This window comes from Melopsittacus undulatus, chromosome 10 (genome assembly GCF_012275295.1).
Source record: "Melopsittacus undulatus isolate bMelUnd1 chromosome 10, bMelUnd1.mat.Z, whole genome shotgun sequence".
NCBI classification, from domain to species: Eukaryota; Metazoa; Chordata; class Aves; order Psittaciformes; family Psittaculidae; genus Melopsittacus; species Melopsittacus undulatus.
The window spans coordinates 27175122-27191156 of NC_047536.1; the positions used below are offsets into that span (position 1 = coordinate 27175122).

At 40.3% G+C, this 16035-nt stretch overlaps 1 protein-coding gene across 4 annotated transcripts in view; it reads left to right on the forward strand.

Moving 5' to 3' along the window:
* The first annotated feature begins 2890 nt into the window (after positions 1-2890).
* The window catches only part of ZNF217 (zinc finger protein 217), a 28589-nt gene continuing 15444 nt past the window's right edge, over positions 2891-16035 (forward strand). The window contains exon 1 of one of the 4 annotated variants that reach the window (XM_034066779.1): positions 2891-2998. The gene's annotated coding sequence lies outside the window, so the exon portion shown is untranslated. Of the gene's footprint in view, positions 2999-3323; positions 3378-3616; positions 3635-4129; positions 4239-16035 lie in introns of those variants that run through there. The other 3 variants (XM_034066780.1, XM_005147565.3, XM_031047636.2) reach the window with 3 other exon arrangements.

Consider the following 16035-nt stretch of genomic DNA (forward strand, 5'->3'; position numbering starts at 1 on the left):
TTGCTACTCAGGTCAGTTTTTTGGAGACAAACATCCACAGTAAGCCTTGAAAGACTTTAAATTTAGGTAAAGGCTTCCTGTTGCCTGATCAGCTCTGTTTTCAATCTCTCCGACAGTGAGGGTTTTCTCATGTGAGCTACGCAGAAGAGCAGGACTTGAGCCAGTTTGCAAGACTGTTAGTATGGAGTTTTACATAATGTAAATGTACTTACTGTAATTTAAAAGAACCAATAAATTTAAGTACATTAGGAGTTTGGAGACTGAAAGGAAACTTTTCAGCTTTCAGCAATATTATTTTATTTTTTCCTGTTGTTATGGAGGAGATTATCACAATTTTGGGCATGCTGCCTGGTTCCAAAGTCTAGTTTGGGGCTCGGTTTAATATTGCAAGACTGTGTAGTAACATATAGTACAGAACAGTAAACACAGGTCTGTCAGTGCATTTGTTGTAGAAGTTTTTACTTCATACATAATACATTGATTGCTGAAGCTTCTCCAGAAAGGCAGCAAATGTCCTCAACACAAGGCAAAACAGAGGGAGAAGAAAATCTAAGATTTATTTTTACAAGTTGGCCCTTGCCTCATATCAAACATTTCCAGTGCCATAAGCATAAATCATGGAGGTCACTGTGGCTAATCTGTAAAAATAAATTGGATGTTTTCATTTCACTTATGTAATGTGATATTATATGATACACTTCGAGGAAAAAAAGAAAAAAGAAGAAAAGTTTTCAGATATTCTGAGCTTCTAATTTTTTTCCTGAAACAGTCTTTTTATTTTCTTATGTTTTCCACAGAGGTACCGTATCTCCGTGGATAAAAACCACACGGCTTCTGTGCTCTCTGTTAAATCATGTTTACAGTATCCAGGTTCCTGCCTCCAGAGAAACACCCCTTGTGATCAAGAAGGTCAGTGTATTTCACCTGAAAAAGTAAAATCTTTAAAAAGGGGTTAAAAAAAGGAAAGGGGGAGGGGAAGTAATGGGTTTTGGTGCATCATGAGAGCAAGGAATAGTGCAAAACCTGGCACTGCAAAATCTTTCAGGAGACACAGAGTGAAAGCTCAAGGTTAATATTTTTACTTTTGTGAGCACTGAAGCTGTTTGTAACTCCTCAATATAAGGGCTTTCAAATCATTAAAATAAGAAACCGGTAAACCCTCCATTTTTTAACAGTCCTGATTGTTAAGAGATTCACATGACGTCGGACACCGGGTGTAGCAGAACTGGTAACTCCCACACCCATTTCCAGCGAAGTTCTGCTTTGTTCTTCTTGCCATGCTGCCAGTTGTAGATAATCGATACTTCAACTTACATAGCAAGTCCCATTGAAGTGTACTGGCCTGCTCCTGTGCTTAAACTTGGGAGTGTTTGTGGGATCAGGTTTGGTGACATAGTACATATTTGTGTACAGCAAGCTACAAAGAAATGCGAAGCTCTTGCAATGCGGTGGAATATTCTGCATGCAAGTATAAACACCTCGCTTGGACACATCATACTGCAAGAAAAAAATCACACTTATAAAAACAACTGAAATAGCTGATCGTGCAAGAAGCCCTACACCAGTTCCCTTCTGTATCAATTTAAACCTCTTTGACCATTTGGGCAGTGGGAGGATCAAGACTTAATGCCTGAAAACGTGTGAATAAGCAGAATAAGGCAAAACCCTGTGCTCTTGGGTTACACAGAGGTTTTTTAACATTCAGGAGAACGTTTTGAGAAAGCTTTGAAACAAACCCCACATAATTTTAGTTGCCATTATTTTAGAAATGCTGGCATTTCAGGAAGGATGATTTTTATATTGAAGCAAATAAGCCACTGGGTGTGATCTAAACCTACTGATGTAAACTAAACTGACTTTAACAGGTCTCTGTGTGTCTTTGGGGGAAAAAACAAGAGGAGAGACCACATGGAAGCTCACTTCTTAACCCATTTACTTGAATAAGGTGCTAACCTCAGAGTGTAGCAGAGATTAAGCATTTTGCTAACAGTATGACAGACCGCATTTAACTCCTAAAAAGCTCCTCAGTTCCAACTGGAATACTCGGGAAAAAAATATATTAAGTCTTTGTCTGCTGTGTAATTCCACTTTGGCGTCCATACCTCTGGAGAAGCAGCAGTGCTATGCCAGACGGAACAGCTGAGCGCTTACGACTGTCGAAAGAAATGCAAAATACATGAATCCCTGGCCTTTTGGGCCATGTCTGCAGCAAATGGCCAGGTTTCCATGTTGCTTCCCCTCCCCACTAGGCAGCAGCCCCAATGTGGGGCCCACTTACTCAACTGCAGGCCCTCGGTCTCCTCAGGGCAAGCCAGCGCCGGCCTTCTCACCCCTCAACGACCCACCAAAAGAACTCAATGGACAACACTTAGGACATGCATCGCTTTTATTTACATTTACAAAGCACAGCCAAGGCCCCTAATGGCTCCTGCGGGGCATACGCTTATGTCAGGCAATATAAGGCTTTATGTAACGGCCCTCCGCCGCGCTTTGTCATTCAGAGCGATGCTATCGCCGCGTCCCCCTGCATCACAACACACAAAGGCCGCCCGGGCCCCGACTCGCCGCCGTTATACGGGGCCGCGCAACCGCCGCCGCTTCTCGAGCTTCCCCCTCTCACGGCGGCGGCACAAAGGGCCCAGCCACTCGCGGCGGTGCCATCCCCACCGGCAGCCCCGGCCCGGGGCACCGCCACCGGCCGCACTCCTCCACGCGAGGGCCAGGCCTCGCCGTTTACCCCTCGCCTCACAGCGCCCGCCCCACCGGGGAGGAGGCGTGGCCTGCGTCAAGCGAGGGGCGTGGTCTGCGCGGCGGGGCGTGGCCGAGCGGCGGGGGCTGCCCCAGCAACAGCTGCCGCGGGAGCGGTTTACAAACAGTGCCCCGAGCGCCAGCGCCGCCGAGTCCGGGCTCCGGCGGCACCGCGGGCGGCCGCCCCCTCTCCCCTCCTCCCTCCGCCCCCACCTCAGGATGCCGGCCGGGGGAGGCGGCCCGGGCACAGGTGAGGGAGGGCTGGGGGTCAACTTCCAGGGGGCTCCGGCCCCTCTGTCCTCCTCCTGCTCCCCCCCACCCTCACAGCGGCACCTGAGGGAGGTGCAGCCCCTTCCCCTCTGGGCGGTCTCTGCCGTGAGGAGCCGGTTGTGTGACCGACCGCGGGGGGGTGAGAGGGCAGCTGTCTTCCGGGACATGTTGAGGGGATCTGGGGGTATACACTCTCCCTTCCTTGTGAGGAAAAAGGGGGGGGGCTCAACGCCTCAGCCCCCGCCCCCCAACCCCCCCCCGAACAATCAGGGCCGCCCATCCCCGTGCTGTCCCGGCGCCTGGGAGGCTGGCGAGGCGCACTGACCGCCCCTGGGGGACAGGAGGAAGAGGAAGGGCAGGTGTGTGGGGGGGAAGCGGGTCCCTGGGTGGGGGTAGGAAGGGCCCGGGGGGGGGCCAGGTGTGCGGCAGCCGGCCCAGCTCGGGCTGCGCCAGCCTCCGTCCCCCCGCGTCTGAGCAGCAGGTAACGAGACCCCCTCCTGGGCAGTGGGAGGTGGCGGGCGTGGAGAGAGAAACCCTCCCTCCCTCCTTCACTCCCAGCCCCAAAGTTCCCGCTGTCCCCGGGATCACGTCCCCTTCCCCGGCTCCCCCCGCACAAGTAGGTGTTTGAAACTTCCCTCCTATACCTGGGTATTTGCTTTACGATACTCCAGGCGTCGAGCCTGGGTTTTGGGGGTGCTTTTTCTGCCGGGTGGTGCTGGGGGGGGTGGGGGTGGAGCGGGAAGAGACTTATTTCTTTGTGAGTCAAAGATGTTCCTGGAAGAAGGATTTGTAGTAAGTGGCTCATGGGGCGGAGGAAGGGGGGCTTGTTAATGAAAAGTTTATTGATCCGTTTTGCCAGTTTTTGTTTCGTTTACCTTTGTCTTCTGAAGACTGAGCCCTTCCTGATAATTTCTTTGGCATCGTGTTCTTTCTTTTTTTTTTTTTAAAGGGGAATAGGAAGTTTAGAAAATAAATAATTAAGTCTCAACTGACTTCTTAAGCAACAAAAGAGGTTGCCAAGCGAGGACAATCAAATTCTAGAATATCTAGAGATTGGATTTCATTCCTGTTCCGTGATACCCACTGGATTTTCTGTTTCTGGGTGTGTGTGTGGGTTTTTTTGTTTGTTTGTTTGTTTCCCACACAGAAAACCTGCAGCCAAAGTAAGGTCTGTGTGTGCTCTAATGAGCCATCCCATAAAATGTGCTGTGTGACTCCCTGTAAGTATTTGAATTGGAGTGTAATAGTTTTGAAGTGGTGGTGAACAAAAATCTTTATGTTGGGTTATTGATCTGTTGATGAAAGGCGTTTGAATTTGAAAAGGGTTTAGTTTAGGGGTATTCTGTGTTTAAATGTTTTTTAAGGTAACATTTTTTTTTTCAATTTCTGAAATGACCTTGAAAGCTTTAAAACTACATCAGTTTCTACCAGTGGGTTTGAGGGGGAGGCAGTAGCAGAAGGATCTAGTGAAAATCGAAAATAGAAATGGGAACTGAAGTAGATGCAGTGAAATATTTTCTTATAGAAGTATGTGAAAAGGGAAGTTTTTGTAAGAATGTGTGAAAAAGAAGAGAGGGAAATAACGCAGTTTCAGATGCAAGGAGAGAGAAGGAGCATATCATTCTTCACATTTTATTAGGCCCTGAAATGCAGGAGTGATATGATCTGGAAGACACAGAAATAAAACGCCTAACTACAAGTTGAATAGCAGGCATTGACTTGCTGACCAGTGCTTACATGGTTGATGGGGGCTGGTTTTGCGTCTGCAAAGGTATCAGAGCACAGTGCTATGACAATGGCTTGCAAATGCTTTAACGCCATGTTTTATTGCTCTTAGGAGCTCTTATTAACTGTAGGTTTGGGAATACGACTAATACTTTAATTTGTGATGTCCACACTAAGGTTTGAGCGTTTCCTTGGATAACATAAAAGGACAGTTTCAAATAAGTAGGATAAACTGCATTCTTTGGCAGAGGGAGAGGGAAGAGGGAAAGGGTGGAGGAGGTATTTTTTCTTCCCCTTTACTAGTTCTGTAACTGAGTCAATATTTTAAGATCTGTGGCAGGAATGTGGCTTTGTGATCACTAATCTTTCTGTAACATTTTTTTAATGAGCAGTATTGTAATTCTGCGCAAAATATTTGGATTTTATATCTCACAGCTCATTCTTGAAATCAGCATGAGTTTTGGCTTTAAGTTTTGAGGCTGGTGAATATGAAAAACAAATAACTTTAGAAACATGGCTATTACAGTGATTATTGATTGGCTTGGCCTACAGCCAAGCAACTCTTCTGCATGCACCAGAGTTGCTGATTTAAATTCTACTGCTGCTGTTTTATATGTTAGCCTTTTTAAATCGTTAAACGGTATATACTGCTATTTAAGAACAGTAGATCAGTTTTTTAGTTAAGGTTTTCAATTATGTCTTCATCGCTTTGGAGTTGGTTGAATGACTTGACATGAGATTAAGCACAACAAAAGAAAAGGCAGGGGAACAACAGCTGCCTTCCAGTACCAGAGCACTAGTATTCTGAGCAGTTAAGCATTTTACCTTTTAGTATTACGTGGTGTCAGGTTTAAATGTTCATCTTTATGTTCGTTTTTATAAGAACCTTAGACATTCTGATAAAACATCAGACACTCAAGTCCTGGATATTCGTGTTTGGGGGTTGTTTGTCTCTTGCATTTTTGAGAAAATTATCTGAAGATCTGATACTGAGGGGTGAATTGATCTCATTAACTTTTAAGACAAAAGTAGCAAACAGTCACCACTAGTTTGTACTTGTTTAGTTACTGTGTGGTAAGAACTTTAAGGTGTGTCCTTAATGGCAACTGACGATTCTTGCTGCGAAGCCTTGTTTATTTTAGGTAGATGTTTTATACAGAATTTCCAGTGGGACAAATTAGTACACTGACTGCACTTATTCTTTCTGAAGACTGGCTGTAAGCATAAGAGAATAATTTTGCCATGCTGCAATCAGTATATATTTTAAAATTGAAGCCATTAAGTTTTGCTGTGTATTTTGAGGCTTTTCCTACTTCCTTTGTTTAAACATTCTTAAACAGTGCATATCATATATGAGCTTAAAGCATTCATATGGCACTATTTGGGCCAAGTTTAAATTTAAAATGAATACCTACGTCCTTGTTGATCAAAATAGAAAAAACATTTCTTTAAATAAGTGGATGTTTTCTGGTTTTGAATGTGGTAAGAAGGCTATATTTGTATCTTGTAAACAAAGTTTCATATTAAGTCGTCTTTAGAGAATGGCTTCCAGGCTTTGGATTAGAGGAGAAGATTTTTTAATCTTTTTTTTTTTTTTCCCTTAATTTTAACTGAATAATGTTTTTTGTTTTGCTTTGTTTTGAAAAGGATGGGGAAAGCCAGATTTAGGGTAAGGGCTAGAAAGAGGAAGATAATAAACTTTAGCACCTTTTATCAGACTGTCTTACACAAAAGGTTACTTTCTGGTTTCCCCTTTCATTAGTTCACACTCAAAAAATTCTTTTTTGAGCACTTACTGCTAATCTTCAGTATCTGTCTTTCCCTTACTACAGTATTTTCATGTAGAATCTTGTTCAATATATTTTATATAAACAGAGTGCTAAATTATTACTGTGATCAGGGGAAATTATTTTAAAAGGGAACTGTATATTTCACTTAGACTTTCAAAACGCTGATTACAAGAAACTTAAAGTTACAAAAATCTGAGAGTTTGTAATTAAATTCAGGGGAAATGTTAAGCACATTTTAACTTCCCTTTGTTCTTTGGGACTTTTTGTTGTCCCAACTCTTTCTAACCAGAATCTTAATTTGGAATTCATTGTCCTAGTAAAAGATTCGATGCACTGTATATGTAAATACACTACCTCTTTCCTGTGTTATGAAATGCTGTGACTACTGCTGGCATATGGAAAGAACAGACCCCCCCTTCCCTAAGGTGGAATGGGCTAAGCTTTCTTTTCTTTGCAAGAAGCTGAAAGAAGAGTTTGACCTTTGAACTCACCCTCACACTTCCACACTGCTTTCAGGATGATTAAATAACTAAGGATATTTGCCTGTATCTTACACTTATTTATCTCTCTTAAAATGTTTTAATACTTAACTGTTGAGGTATTGTCTTTAAATATAGCAAGACAGTACATTTCAGCTACAGCAGGGCTGCCATTTGCCAGCTCAGCCCTCTTATTTTTGAGACTCTTGATTTAGAACATCAGCGTTCCAATCAGATACTCTTTCCACATCTCATAACTACATTAATTTCAAACTACTATTTCTTTTTAATGGACTTTGGGTCTCTTCTGATGACTCTTGAACCCCTATTTTCAAGGTGACTTTAGGAACAAAAAAGTTTTTCTTTCTAGTGCATTAATACGGTCAGGGGATTCTGCTGACTACTGTATGCATGCTTTTAGAGAGATGTGACTCATACCACAGGAGATTTGCAACTGAATACAAAAGTAAGGAAAAGGATATGACCAAGCTACATAAGTTTCTCAATGCCCCATGTATTTTAAGATAAAAAAACAAATGCACTTTTCCAGCCTAAACTTACCTATGTTTTTGTGCACCTCCAAACAAAAAGCTACTCTCAAAAAGATCTGCTTTTAGAAGTCAGCTTACTTCAGTGAAATTCCTAAATAAACTTGTTTTGTTGCTGATGAAACCTAGTTTATGCCAATCGTGGGTGTATGTCATTGAGGGGAAAAAAATTAAACTTCTACTGTTATAATCATATGACTTTGGTCAGAGCATAGTTTATAGCTTATCATAAATCTAGCTCTTTTGATTCTTCCTCTTTAATTCTTTTAAAGGGGGGCTGTGAGTGAAATGCTATGATAAGAACAAGCTCTCAATTTCAAAGTAAATCAATCTAAATTCTGGGTGAAAAGAGTTACACATCAAAAATATAGGTGGCAGACATATTTCAAAATACAGTCTTTGAGTTCATGGCAGAAGATGGAATTGCTTATCAGACTGCCTCGAGAATTTCAAAAGAAAGCACAAGAGGAAATGTGGTTAGAGTATGCAGGAAAAACTATGCAGATCAGTGTGACTTAAAGATTTGAGCAGAAACCCATCCAAGTATAAGTGAATAATTGACTGGATAGTGCTTTTCTATGTGCTAAAGATTTTATGCAACTAAAAGTATCAAAGTCTGAGTTTGTTTATGCGCAATGGGTACACTTGCATTTTTCAGTGTAATAAAGCAAGTGCAGTTTAACTCAGACATAAACTACATGAGGGAAATTAAAGGCCTTTGTATTTTGCTTACACTTTACCATGATAGTTGAGAACTGCTTGGGAGAAATCCTTGGGGTTAGGTCAGTCTCTCTTGGTACACAGGTAGGAAGAAGCAAATTTTACGTACTACAAAGACTGCAGTGCTTAAATATTAAGGAAAATGGATGTAAAGGTGATCTAGAGAAGCTGCAGTTTCTGTTTATCTTTATTTCTAGCCCTTTTTTATTACATTATTAAAATTTGTATATGAAACTGCCTGTTTGATGAAAGATCAGTTTCTTGTGGATGCAAATTGTCCTTTTGAGGGTATTTGGCACTGTGAAGCCTGGTATGTGGAACTACACCATTGCATACATCTCTTCAGTCCACTAGTCTGAGGTAATGTAATGATAAGCAATTAAAAATGTTTAATCTCCATCAGTCTATGTTTAATCTTCCATGGGTCTCTGGAAGAGCTCCCACCTGCATGGAGGAGAGGAGGCAGCTATTTGAAATATCTATTTCTAGCACTTTTCTATTTTAGTATCTTCAGATGCTAGTCCAGGGAATGACTTAAGTAAGAGTAAATGTCTTTCTCCTGGACTGTATTTTTTTTTTTTCCTTTAAGACTGATTTTTACAAATACAGGACTGTGGATATGTTTGAAAGTGACAATTTCAAAGTGGTCTGCAGAGGAGAGAAATCTGAAGTTGCTGCTTTTTCTTCACAGGGATTTGAGCTGTGTTGGTTAAATGTTAGATTCAGAGTTGAAATCAGGTGAGAGCACTAGGGAAGATTAATGACCTTAACAAAATGAACTCTTTGGAAGAGAGAGAATTTTGAATTCAGAAGCAGTAAGAGAATCTTTTCCTGTTATTTCACCTATGCTGCCCAAAGGGATGCAACTTGCTATAATTGCTATGGAGGAACTCCTGGATCTTGAGTAATAAGGAATTAAGTCTAATTTGGTAAACTCGGAATTTACCACTTCTTTGTAGTTGTGGCTGCTTGAGAGACCTAACATCCTTCTGCGGAGAAGTAAAAAAAAAAGCTAATTTTCCTTTTAATGTCTCTGAAAATACCTTCTTTCAAATGAAATCCAAGGCTAAACATAAGGCAGTCTATGTAAGGTGAGAGACTGACTCAACAATAAAAATCTATCACTCCACCAAGATAGTCTTTACCTGCTGTGGGGAGAACAATAAACTGTTTTGTAAGGTAAGGGGTCATTGCCAGTTTAAGTACATGTAACTTCTTGATTTAATGAAGTTGCATCATTTTATAGCACTGGAGGAATGTGTCCCAGACTTATGTAAAATAGGATAGCTCTTGTGTCTTTCAGCCTTTCTACAACAGGTATCAGCCACTTCATGTTGTCTAAAGGACTCTTTGGCTTCGTGGTTCCTGGGAAATTCTCTCCTAAGCAGAGGAAAAAGGGGGAAAAATCTGGCTGTTAGGGCAGTCCTTGTGAACTTTAAAAGTCAATACTTTTTTGTGGCACTTCCTCCTTTAATGCCAAGAATTAGTCTCTTTTATATTTGCTTTTGCTCAGCGGAGGAAAAACATGTGCAAAATGATGCAAGCTTATATGTTCCCTGCTTTAAAAAGGAATAATTACATCTTTTGATAGAAGAGGCATTCAGTTCACTGAGGAGACACATTCAGCTCATCCATCCTCTGCCAAAACACTGTTAGACATATAGCCTTAAAGAAAAAGGGACTCCACAGGAAAACGTTTTTTAAAGAAAGGATATCCTTTGTTTCTATGAGTATAGGTGTCTGAAATGGGGGGAGGGAGCTTTCCTAATATTGTTCATTATTAACTACTAGTTATTTTCCACTTGGTGATTAAAATCCTGTTTGCTAGACTTCAGGAGGAAAATTACTTGCATTTATGTCTGCATTATCTGACTACAAAAGAGCTTTGAAGAAAATCTAAACTGTTTGTGGAGAAATGCCTGGATAAATAGCATTCTTGCTTTCTGCAGTATATGTCTCTGTTTCTTCAGTTCTGTTTTTATGAATTGTCTTAGTATTGTTACACTGGAAAGCTCTCTAGTGTTGTTAGAAGGGGCTGTAACTGAGAAAAACAGTAGCTTCTCTCTTACAGAGTATAAAGTGATAAGCCATAAAAAACTCTCTCAAGAGTTTAAGTTTAGGGTAACTTTGAAAACTTCAAGCCTGAAGGATGAAGACTAACAAGGGGACATAAGATTGCAGATTTAGGGAGTGGAAATTCCAGTTTAGGGTCATCTTTTTATGTTCTCTTTTCAACCTGAACATCTTCATTTTGATCTTTCCTTCAACTGAAACAAAAAACTCTCTTCCTCTCCTTCCTCCCCCTAAATCTCCATTTCCTTAAAGTAGTACTCGTGTTACTTCTTTATCAGACTGTACTGTTAAACTCTTTATTTAAAGGCAGAACACTTGGTATAAAAACCTATGTGTGGATGAGAAACAATGTTAGGTGTACTCATGTGCTCCTCTATTAACAAAGAAATACACTGGGAAATTGTGTTAAAATTATGTACTGTTAACAGATAGAAAGGAGTAGCTCTTGCCTTCCCTAGAAAGCAATAGAACACACCATAATGAAGAGTAAGTTATTGGCTTCATGTAGTGTTATGAAGAAAAGCTGACTCTTCTGCTATTCTGCAACATAATGTTTTATCTGTGCTGACTTTTATAGCTTTCCAGCGTTTTAAGTCATAGGCAGATGGATAGCTGTATTCCTTGAGAAATGAGGTCACAGTCTATGCAGCAAATGGTGTCATCTTCCCTATCTTTAGGGACTATCCCTCCCTCAAATTGAGGTAAAAAAGACATTTCTGTCTAATAAAGAAAAACACTTTATTGCATGAGGTGTGGGACATGTGTGCGTTTCTTCTTAAATTGAGAAAGGAAGTTATGTGGTTGTCATAAAACCCCTATAACCTGGGGAGACAAACTTGAAATTCCATGCTGTGGATGTTTGGAAATCTGGCTAATGTTTTGGAGTAACTGGCAAATTAGAACCTCACAATAATGCTTTGCTTCTGTTTCTGACTAAACCTAGGAATCTACAAAGACCCCAGCATACCAGTAGTGCTCATACAGTGGAGCTATTGTCACTGATGGGTTCCACACAACCTGGGGCACTGTGGGTACTCTTTTGAAAGTGTGGAGCTCTTAAGTATTGTTAGCAACTACTTAGGGGTGTGATTTCTGCTTAATATCCTGTGTATGTATCAGGTGTGGTGCAACTGGCTTAACTTCATGCAATGATACATATGTATGAAAAAGAAAGAAGAAAAAAAAGGCTCTAAATAAACTAAATTCAGCCTTGTCTCAGGCTGTTTGTTTTTTTTTTTTTTGTTGTTTTGTTTTTAGGATTTGAAGTTGTATTTATTTATGCATACTCTGTCTGTGGTCACCATTACACCTAAATATGGATGTGCCCAGACAAAATAGATAATATACTGTAGTTTTTGTGATCTCAATGAGGAAAAAGTGATGTTAACTGGTTCACTTTACTTACATTCATTAGATAGAACCGGAACAACTGTTCTGAAAAAGCAAAACTTTTAGATTGAACTAAGAAAAGGTGTTTAAATAACTTGTGGTTTCCAAGAACAATCAGCAGTATAAAATCTATCTCATTAGCAATGCCAAAGAACAGCAACCTGTTCTGAGGTATAAACATACTAAGAGAAAAAGAATGTTTCATGTAAAATTACTCTTAATATCCTGAAGCCTCTTGAAACATGAGGAAAACTGAAAGGTTTTTGTTTTTTTCTAAAGTGGAATTGAGAGTTACATGAAAGTTTCTCAAGTCAAGCAGACACAGTAAAAATGAAGGTAGTTAATCTGCAGCAGCTGGTGCTCTGGTGGGGTTTGGAGTGTGGGTTTCTTGTTCTTTGCTGGCACTGGATTGTGTAGGACTTGGAACCTTGTGGAATCTTAGTATAGTGAAAGAAATTCTGGTCATCTGTTAAACAGTGATAGCTTTGCTACTGGCCTTGAATTTAAGGATCTGTTAACAGCTCTCAGGTCTGAGTGCATATCTTCTAGCATACAGACAAGTAACTAAGTGTCATGTACTTGGCTGTAACTCTTCTAGTTTTCTCACTTCTGTTTTTAAGGAAATGTTGCAGCAACTAGGTTAACTTCTGTAATTGTTCCTGCTTGCTATTTACAGTTTAACAATAGTTTTGCTAGCACAGAATTAGCAAGATATAGTTGTATTTCCTGATACTAGCTGCACAGCTTCTATTCCCAGTGCTTTGCAGTGTTTAAAATGGGAAATTCAGTTGTTGGACTGAGCTATTCTTTGAAATGTGTCTAGAGTTTTTTATTACGTATTCATGGAAATTTTGAAATGCAGGAAGTAGAAATGTAGTCAAATTACTACTGATAGGTCATTTCCCAAAGAAATCTTTGAGTCTGTAATATGTTGTCTTTGGTTGTATAATTTAATAAAAAGAAATTAAACTTCTCTACAGGCATTTAATTAAAATTTTCTCCATTTTAATAGTCCATTTATATGCAGCAGCTTTTTGGTGTGGTTCTTAGGTTGTGTGGCAAGTGCAATGAAAGCAAGATGTTCTCATCTGTCCAGTTCAATCTTAAGTTATATATATTTTGTGGTGTTTATAAATATAATGGGTATCACTGCAAAACCTATTGAAATATTTTACTAAAGGCATTATAGTCAAATATGACTCAGGTGTGAACTAAAGTTTGATAATGTTCAGGCTCTGGATTGTTGGAAGAATAAAGTACAATAGCTGGCATTCTGCAGTTGAGATGACTTTACCCCACCTGTGAACAGACCACTCCAGTAAGTGTCCAGGTGTGCTGAGCAGGACAAGGTTCCTCCTGCTCTGCTCATTCACTGCAAGGCAGTTGCAGCAGTCAAGGGAACATGTGGGCCCTGGACTCTGGTGTGAGATGCATGTTGACATTTACAGATGAATAGGGGAGTCAGAAGTCAAGATTTCTTGACTCACTTTATTGTGACGAGGGATAGTAATTCTTTATTTTCAGCCTTGAGTTAATCTGTAGCAAATTTATCACTTTTCAGCTGTTGGAAGGAAGGATTTCCTGTTTTGTTCTGTTCCTTTACTCAGTATCTCTGATACTGGTGTGTCTTGTCTGTTCTTTTGTCTTCTGAGAGTGAAAGACAACAGAAGAAACACAGGGTACTGTATTATTTTTGTTGGGCTAATACAGACCTTCAGTCACAAATCGTTACTGTGCTTGTCAAAACTGCGGGTCGTCCACTTTCTGAGGGAAGCAATAGTACAGAATTAAGGCAACACTTGTCAGTTTAGCTGCTGCCTCCAGGGTTTTGAATAACAGGAATGTAATTAATCAGCATTTTTGGTCCTCAAATACAAGGCATAATATCTTCACTAGAAATAAATGTTTTGTTAATAATGGATAAAATCCTAGAGTAGATATTTGGCTTGTAGTTTCAGTGTGTGTTACCTTAAGAGAGTGACTAAAAAGTACAGTGAGTGTGTAAAATGTTATGTATGTAAAAGTATATATTAGATATATGTAAAAAACATGTATCTAATCAGAGTGAAGTGTGTAACCACCAGATATAAAAATAAGACTAGAGCTTTCTAGCTCACCTTCTCACTCTAGTAATGTTATCTTTTCCCTTAGTTTAAACACAATTCTGCCTCTTTGTATCTGTGGCTTTCTTCAGCACTGCTGCCTGCAGGATTTTTTTTCAGTCTGTAGGTACTATCTCCTATGTATGGTGGTATATCTAAGAGCAGTAGTTGCCTGAGCTGCAAATAGGCATTTCACATTCTTAAAACAGGAATATCTTGCTCTGCTTTGCAATGCTGCCTAGAGGATGAGCTGTGGCCAGCTCTTCAGAAGTGTTCAGAACCTTCTATTAAAACCAGTGAAAGCTTGAAGAGCATTCAGCAGCTAACACAGGTTGGTGGTGTGTTAAATGCTTTGAAGAGCCATGGAAAAAGCCCCCAAAGGGCTTGTTCAAACCTATTGATACCTAATAAATTTTGGATCTAAACTCCTGTTAAACTCCACTTGTGATCCATGTGTTAAAGTTCTATGCTCTGTATTTATATGTGCTGTTGTAGGAACAGGTTTACTTTTTTGGACAGCTGAGATGAGATTGCGATAGACCTCTTCTCAAAGGCCTTACCAGAGAAAGCTTTATTGATTGAGGTGGATTTTTTGTAGATCAGTGACCAGCCTGGGGTCTTCCCTAGATGCAGTCTGTCTGTCCTTTAAATTCTAATAAATCTCTTGTGCGTGTGGTTTTTACAAATGTATCATCAGAGGTTAGGTTTGAGTAGAACAGTGTGTGGTGGTCCTGTTACAAGGATGTCTCTTCTACCTCATCCCAGAATTCTGTGGAGGATAGGGAATTCAGTGTGAATTTCTGCTGTGTGTCATCTGTTTTCTCTTTAAAGTGACTTAATTCTTGTTGCTTTATTGTGTGTGTGTTGTAATGGGGCAAAGTGGGGAGTGTCATAAGGCATAATCAGCTTTTTCTGTATTTCCAGACACAAGGAAATAATTGATGCCGAATCTCAGCAATTCAGTATGTGGGACTTTAAGCACTGGCATTTGGCTCTGACTTCATACCCCAGAGATGCCTCTGGCCTTTTTGTAGGATGATTCTTATATCTGTTACAGCAGAGCACTTACCTGTGGCTCTGAAAGTAAATACATTAAACTCTCAAGTTTCTTTATTTTTTTTTTTTCTTAATCTTGTCTGGATATTCATTGTAAGTATTCAGGAGTCTTTCAAAGTTGATGTTCATTCCTTGTTTGCAAATAAATTATTTTCAGGCAGATAGTCACCGTGTATGCACATAAGCTTTGCTGCAGCATGTTATCCTGTTGTGTAAAAAATACCTCTTAAAACGACAGTAGAAATAGAACGAATCGGCAAGTTGAAACATGAAGTGAAACATGTTAACCAGCACCCTTTGATATGTTTTTCCTTATGTTTTGCAAAAGGGAAAGCTTTTTGAATACTTCAGCTTCAAAATTTTGTTATAGCTCCTTCACCTGGCTATAGTGGGTGAGTGAAAGCCAGAAAGTCAAAACTGAATAGGGAAGGTAGAAAGGCAAAAGCAAAGGCTGCAGTAGAAGCAATTCAGAAGAGTCACATCATGGACTGAACCTGCCTATTACAAAAGATTTTGAGTCATTATGCAGAGAGGAAGTGTTAATCATGGCAGTGATAGAACTGAAACTGGGGATAAAGGGCGTAGTTGAAAAAGAGACTTTGGCTGCAAAAAATCCAGGTTCTGTTGCCATCAACCTGTCAGACAGTGGCTTGTTCCCTCTTATCCTCTGTAGACTACACCCCAAGGTCCCTCCATTCATGTTGAACTTGGCATGAGCCTTTGGCCTAGGCCTGAAACAACCTGGGTTTAAAAAAAGCTAGAAGCTTCACGGTATTACATCCGATCTTTGTCTGCACCTGGATTAGGGGACTGGACAATGAAGGCACTAAGTTTTGGAGATATGGGGGTGGGGGGGGAAGGAAGACAAGCAAGTGGAAACAATTTTATGCTATATTGGCATTCTGGGGTGTGGGGGTGGTGGTGTTTGTTTAGTTGTGTGGGGTTTTGGATTTTATTCTCTGGTTTTTTTTTTTTTTTTTAAACACATCTTCACTGGGCTCCAGGGTCATTTTGTCTGCATGATGGTGGAAAAGAAGCTGCTAACTTTTCAAAGGAAGACTGAAGTGTATTCTCATAGCAAGGCTGTAGTGTAGGGAGTGTTTGAAATGTTGGATCTATGATTCCTAGCAATGTG